The 7500-nt window shown below is 52.7% G+C and overlaps 2 non-coding genes across 2 annotated transcripts; both read right to left on the reverse strand.

Annotated features, from left to right (window-relative positions):
- Positions 1-572: 572 nt before the first annotated feature.
- Positions 573-727, reverse strand: LOC126328108 (5.8S ribosomal RNA). The gene has a single exon (XR_007561653.1). It is a non-coding gene; the product is annotated as a 5.8S ribosomal RNA (ribosomal RNA).
- Positions 728-1089: 362 nt separating this feature from the next.
- LOC126328114 (small subunit ribosomal RNA) lies at positions 1090-2982 on the reverse strand. Its single transcript, XR_007561658.1, has one exon. It is a non-coding gene; the product is annotated as a small subunit ribosomal RNA (ribosomal RNA).
- Positions 2983-7500: the final 4518 nt, after the last annotated feature.

Here is a 7500-nt window from a genome sequence, read left to right on the forward strand (position 1 = left end):
TTCAACTTTCCCTCACGGTACTTGTTCGCTATCGGTCTCGTGGTCATATTTAGTCTCAGATGGAGTTTACCACCCACTTGGAGCTGCACTCTCAAGCAACCCGACTCGAAGGAGAGGTCCCGCCGACGCTCGCACCGGCCGCTACGGGCCTGGCACCCTCTACGGGCCGTGGCCTCATTCAAGTTGGACTTGGGCTCGGCGCGAGGCGTCGGGGTAGTGGACCCTCCCAAACACCACATGCCACGACAGGCGGCAGCCTGCGGGGTTCGGTGCTGGACTCTTCCCTGTTCGCTCGCCGCTACTGGGGGAATCCTTGTTAGTTTCTTTTCCTCCGCTTAGTAATATGCTTAAATTCAGCGGGTAGTCTCGCCTGCTCTGAGGTCGTTGTACGAGGTGTCGCACGCCACACCGCCAGCCGGCTGTGCACGCTACCGAGAAAGTACCGGTATGCGAACCGCCAGGCGACGGGCGCGCATCGCACGTTTAAGGAGACGCGGCCGGCCACACAGGCGACCACGACACTCCCACGTCTCCGAAGCGGGACAAACGCCGCGCGCTTCAGTATACGTAGCCGACCCTCAGCCAGACGTGGCCCGGGAACGGAATCCATGGACCGCAATGTGCGTTCGAAACGTCGATGTTCATGTGTCCTGCAGTTCACATGTCGACGCGCAATTTGCTGCGTTCTTCATCGACCCACGAGCCGAGTGATCCACCGTCCTGGGTGATCTTTTCCTTTTCAGTCTCCCACTGTCTCTTTCAAGACAGTAGCATTTGCGGGACTGAGGCGTCTGACGGCCCCTGTTCCACTATTTTTTTTGTGTCCAACGGCCTCACAGCCGATGGGCGTCGTACGGCTCCACACCGGAGCGGACAGGCACTCGGGCGAACGTCATTCAAAACCGGCGCCAGGCGCCAGGTACCGCAGGCCAGCCGCTCCAGAGCTTCAGCGCTCGTACCACACAACAACAACACTTCCGCTAGTTTTGAGAGGCACGCGTGGTTCCGCACGCGGCGCACGGCCACTGCCGTACAGGTAGCGTGTTGCGCGACACGACACGCACATCGAAAGACATGCAGTCTAGTCGGTAATGATCCTTCCGCAGGTTCACCTACGGAAACCTTGTTACGACTTTTACTTCCTCTAAATGATCAAGTTTGGTCATCTTTCCGGTAGCATCGGCAACGACAGAGTCGATGCCGCGTACCAGTCCGAAGACCTCACTAAATCATTCAATCGGTAGTAGCGACGGGCGGTGTGTACAAAGGGCAGGGACGTAATCAACGCGAGCTTATGACTCGCGCTTACTGGGAATTCCTCGTTCATGGGGAACAATTGCAAGCCCCAATCCCTAGCACGAAGGAGGTTCAGCGGGTTACCCCGACCTTTCGGCCTAGGAAGACACGCTGATTCCTTCAGTGTAGCGCGCGTGCGGCCCAGAACATCTAAGGGCATCACAGACCTGTTATTGCTCAATCTCGTGCGGCTAGAAGCCGCCTGTCCCTCTAAGAAGAAAAGTAATCGCTGACAGCACGAAGGATGTCACGCGACTAGTTAGCAGGCTAGAGTCTCGTTCGTTATCGGAATTAACCAGACAAATCGCTCCACCAACTAAGAACGGCCATGCACCACCACCCACCGAATCAAGAAAGAGCTATCAATCTGTCAATCCTTCCGGTGTCCGGGCCTGGTGAGGTTTCCCGTGTTGAGTCAAATTAAGCCGCAGGCTCCACTCCTGGTGGTGCCCTTCCGTCAATTCCTTTAAGTTTCAGCTTTGCAACCATACTTCCCCCGGAACCCAAAAGCTTTGGTTTCCCGGAGGCTGCCCGCCGAGTCATCGGAGGAACTGCGGCGGATCGCTGGCTGGCATCGTTTATGGTTAGAACTAGGGCGGTATCTGATCGCCTTCGAACCTCTAACTTTCGTTCTTGATTAATGAAAACATACTTGGCAAATGCTTTCGCTTCTGTTCGTCTTGCGACGATCCAAGAATTTCACCTCTAACGTCGCAATACGAATGCCCCCGCCTGTCCCTATTAATCATTACCTCGGGTTCCGAAAACCAACAAAATAGAACCGAGGTCCTATTCCATTATTCCATGCACACAGTATTCAGGCGGGCTTGCCTGCTTTAAGCACTCTAATTTGTTCAAAGTAAACGTGCCGGCCCACCGAGACACTCAACAAAGAGCACCCTGGTAGGATTTAAACGGGGTCCGCCTCGGGACGCGAAAGCACCCCTTCGGCTCGCCCCACCGGCAGGACGTCCCACGATACATGCCAGTTAAACACCGACGGGCGGTGAACCAACAGCGTGGGACACAAATCCAACTACGAGCTTTTTAACCGCAACAACTTTAATATACGCTATTGGAGCTGGAATTACCGCGGCTGCTGGCACCAGACTTGCCCTCCAATAGATACTCGTTAAAGGATTTAAAGTGTACTCATTCCGATTACGGGGCCTCGGATGAGTCCCGTATCGTTATTTTTCGTCACTACCTCCCCGTGCCGGGAGTGGGTAATTTGCGCGCCTGCTGCCTTCCTTGGATGTGGTAGCCGTTTCTCAGGCTCCCTCTCCGGAATCGAACCCTGATTCCCCGTTACCCGTTACAACCATGGTAGGCGCAGAACCTACCATCGACAGTTGATAAGGCAGACATTTGAAAGATGCGTCGCCGGTACGAGGACCGTGCGATCAGCCCAAAGTTATTCAGAGTCACCAAGGCAAACGGACCAGACAAGCCAATCCGATTGGTTTTGATCTAATAAAAGCGTCCCTTCCATCTCTGGTCGGGACTCTGTTTGCATGTATTAGCTCTAGAATTACCACAGTTATCCAAGTAACGTGGGTACGATCTAAGGAACCATAACTGATTTAATGAGCCATTCGCGGTTTCACCTTAATGCGGCTTGTACTGAGACATGCATGGCTTAATCTTTGAGACAAGCATATGACTACTGGCAGGATCAACCAGGGAGCTGCGTCAACTAGAGCTGAGCAGCCGGCCGCCCGGGAGTGTGTCCCGGGGGCCCGCGCGAACACGCAAGCGTCCGCTCAATTATTCTGCAAACAGGAGGAGGCCGAGCTCCCCTGCACGATACACCTCGAAACCCTCTCAGGTCCCGGCGGCGCGCAGCGCCGTCCTAGGTACTTGGTCGGTTTCGAGAGAGGCGCAATCGCCCGGAGTTAGGCGAGTAGACGGTTTTAGTGCGAACACCCTTGCTCCCAACTGAGCTTGCCGCTGCCGACAGAGGCCCGGGAGCGTGCTGTCGTGGCATTGCCGGCGGGAGACAACACGCGCCACCTATGGTGACCGGCAGCTCCAACGCCAGCGCCACACAAGGGCAAAGCCCCACTTGGGTGCAGAAGCGAACTCTCCCAGCACAGCGCACGCGCCAACACGTCCGCACAACTGCGATACAAACCACCTGCGAGAACCGCTGGGGCGACCGAGCAGCAGACGGCGTCGCGGCGCCGAGTGCCAGGCGGCGGCGCATCCTCAACGCACACAGTCCTCAATCAGACCAGCACACTGCAGATGTCCACCGCGCTTCGCACCGGGCTCGGCTGAACCAACTTTGGCCGCCAGGCGCCGCGTGCAGGGTGCGCCGCAGCGTAGCTGCGCCGCCTGCCGGGCCCGTCGGCTGGCGCTCCTGCCACTCGGCGCCCCCCACCAGCCGCCTGTTGCGCGTGCGCCCACGCAGCGCGCGGCCAACACGCCGGGCGGCCCCCCTTCACCGGCCGGGAACAGTCCCACCAAGCCACCGCCGCGTATCGCTTCATACCCACATGGGCCTAGTCACGCGTGTGGATGTGGCGGGTACCGCTGAAACAACCGGTTAATAGCTGTACCGATCGTCGCCATCACAGATTCACCTCCAGCGTGAACAACCGCTCAACAACGGATTTCCAGTTCATTTGCGTATCTTGGGCAGTAAACGTAGATGTCCACCTACATTTGCGAATTCAACAATTCTTGCATGCCAGGATGTCATGTGTCACGACACGCTACATCAGACCACATACACACTGCGACATGTGCAGAAGAGAACACGTGGAAGGTGGCCCGCGCACGTATGCGATGTACCTTCCGCGATCCACTGTCAACCGGCATCTGCGGCATGTCCCAGATATGGAACGCGGTCCACCAGGGTAGCACTTTGTGTGAGGCAATACGACAAAGTCGGAATACACGCGTCACTACATCAGACGGCTCACGCTGACCTGACCTGACCTGACTCACCGCACCACCACCCCCAGCGACCCAGGGTGACATACAATGCGTTCGTACGTTCCTCCCACACGCCTCTACGGCGTACCACAGTGCAACCTAGCTGTTATTGGGAGACGAGACAAGTAGCATCAAGCACAACATATGGAAATTGAGATTCGACACCGTTGGGCACAGCCAGCGTACGGTCACACGTATCACACTACTTCACTCTGTACGTAACGACCGATGATCGGTACAGCGTGTGGGTTACGCGTACGACATCAGCGGACAATGGACACAGACCATACCACGACGTACACTGAGGGCGTCGACATCTGAATGCAACTGAACAGCTGCGAGGCTCATTTAACACTCAAACGCCAGACCGACCAGCTTGAGAGGACAGAGACACAAAGAGGGGGACAGAGGGGGACAGAGGGGGGGGAGGGGGGGGGTCGGCGATATAGTCCTATTGCAGTACAATTGACAGTGGATAGCAGGAATATGTGGAAAGTAAGCAACACTCGCAAGACATCTACATGAGGATAACAACGACACCAGAGATTCCGAGCAGTGAACTATGTTAGGCAAAGGGACAACGTGGGTTAGGTTAAGGGACAACGTGGGTTAGGTTAAGGGACAACGTGGGTTAGGTTAAGGGACAACGTGGGTTAGGTTAAGGGACAACGTGGGTTAGGTTAAGGGACAACGTGGGTTAGGTTAAGGGACAACGTGGGTTAGGTTAAGGGACAACGTGGGTTAGGTTAAGGGACAACGTGGGTTAGGTTAAGGGACAACGTGGGTTAGGTTAAGGGACAACGTGGGTTAGGTTAAGGGACAACGTGGGTTAGGTTAAGGGACAACGTGGGTTAGGTTAAGGGACAACGTGGGTTAGGTTAAGGGACAACGTGGGTTAGGTTAAGGGACAACGTGGGTTAGGTTAAGGGACAACGTGGGTTAGGTTAAGGGACAACGTCGGTTAGGTTAAGGGACAACGTGGGTTAGGTTAAGGGACAACGTGGGTTAGGTTAAGGGACAACGTGGGTTAGGTTAAGGGACAACGTGGGTTAGGTTAAGGGACAACGTGGGTTAGGTTAAGGGACAACGTGGGTTAGGTTAAGGGACAACGTGGGTTAGGTTAAGGGACAACGTGGGTTAGGTTAAGGGACAACGTGGGTTAGGTTAAGGGACAACGTGGGTTAGGTTAAGGGACAACGTGGGTTAGGTTAAGGGACAACGTGGGTTAGGTTAAGGGACAACGTGGGTTAGGTTAAGGGACAACGTGGGTTAGGTTAAGGGACAACGTCGGTTAGGTTAAGGGACAACGTGGGTTAGGTTAAGGGACAACGTGGGTTAGGTTAAGGGACAACGTGGGTTAGGTTAAGGGACAACGTGGGTTAGGTTAAGGGACAACGTGGGTTAGGTTAAGGGACAACGTGGGTTAGGTTAAGGGACAACGTGGGTTAGGTTAAGGGACAACGTGGGTTAGGTTAAGGGACAACGTGGGTTAGGTTAAGGGACAACTTGAGTTAGGTTAAGGGACAACTTGAGTTAGGTTAAGGGACAACTTGAGTTAGGTTAAGGGACAACTTGAGTTAGGTTAAGGGACAACTTGAGTTAGGTTAAGGGACAACTTGAGTTAGGTTAAGGGACAACTTGAGTTAGGTTAAGGGACAACTTGAGTTAGGTTAAGGGACAACTTGAGTTAGGTTAAGGGACAACTTGAGTTAGGTTAAGGGACAAATTGAGTTAGGTTAAGGGACAAATTGAGTTAGGTTAAGGGACAAATTGAGTTAGGTTAAGGGACAAATTGAGTTAGGTTAAGGGACAACTTGAGTTAGGTTAAGGGACAACTTGAGTTAGGTTAAGGGACAACTTGAGTTAGGTTAAGGGACAACTTGAGTTAGGTTAAGGGACAACTTGAGTTAGGTTAAGGGACAACTTGAGTTAGGTTAAGGGACAACTTGAGTTAGGTTAAGGGACAAATTGAGTTAGGTTAAGGGACAAATTGAGTTAGGTTAAGGGACAAATTGAGTTAGGTTAAGGGACAACTTGAGTTAGGTTAAGGGACAAATTGAGTTAGGTTAAGGGACAAATTGAGTTAGGTTAAGCGATAATCTGGTACAGCCACAGTTAGGTTAAGCGATAATCTGGTACAGCCACAGTTAGGTTAAGCGATAATCTGGTACAGCCACAGTTAGGTTAAGCGATAATCTGGTACAGCCACAGTTAGGTTAAGCGATAATCTGGTACAGCCACAGTTAGGTTAAGCGATAATCTGGTACAGCCACAGTTAGGTTAAGCGATAAACTGGTACAGCCACAGTTAGGTTAAGCGATAAACTGGTACAGCCACAGTTAGGTTAAGCGATAAACTGGTACAGCCACAGTTAGGTTAAGCGATAAACTGGTACAGCCACAGTTAGGTTAAGCGATAAACTGGTACAGCCACAGTTAGGTTAAGCGATAAACTGGTACAGCCACAGTTAGGTTAAGCGATAAACTGGTACAGCCACAGTTAGGTTAAGCGATAAACTGGTACAGCCACAGTTAGGTTAAGCGATAAACTGGTACAGCCACAGTTAGGTTAAGCGATAAACTGGTACAGCCACAGTTAGGTTAAGCGATAAACTGGTACAGCCACAGTTAGGTTAAGCGATAAACTGGTACAGCCACAGTTAGGTTAAGCGATAAACTGGTACAGCCACAGTTAGGTTAAGCGATAAACTGGTACAGCCACAGTTAGGTTAAGCGATAAAGTTGGTTAAATTTGGTATTGTGTGGGAAGGGGGCAGAGAGAGAGGGGGGGGGGGGGTGGATAGTGGTGGCAGTACACGGATGCCTGAGTCACCGTCAGATACGTCACGTCGGTTCGATGCTTGTAGCAAGAGGCTGGCGGATGTGTGTCTCTCACTTCTGCAATTTTTCATGTGGTATAACACGAGGGCGGGGGATGATATTTGGTGCCCCTCTGTGTAGGATGTGTGTTGGTGGTGTTGATTTATCTGAGCAATGGTAGTTGTCGGAGGAGTGGGGTATTGTGCTTTTATAGGTGGACCTACTGCTCTGGTTATCATAGTGTCGACGGTGCAATGTGGCAGAGAGGATGCACTCGACATTGTCGCATTCCAGATGTTTACGTATTGTGTGTCTCCGTTGCAGGCCGAGAGTGGTGCATGTTCGAGTGTCTGGCTGACGTGCGATTCACGTTGTGTGCCCAGTCTTACAGCACGTATAGGGACATTCGCATAAATCATCTATATTTGGCCTTGCATCATTTACT

Source organism: Schistocerca gregaria, unplaced genomic scaffold, assembly GCF_023897955.1.
Source record: "Schistocerca gregaria isolate iqSchGreg1 unplaced genomic scaffold, iqSchGreg1.2 ptg001086l, whole genome shotgun sequence".
NCBI lineage: Eukaryota > Metazoa > Arthropoda > Insecta > Orthoptera > Acrididae > Schistocerca > Schistocerca gregaria.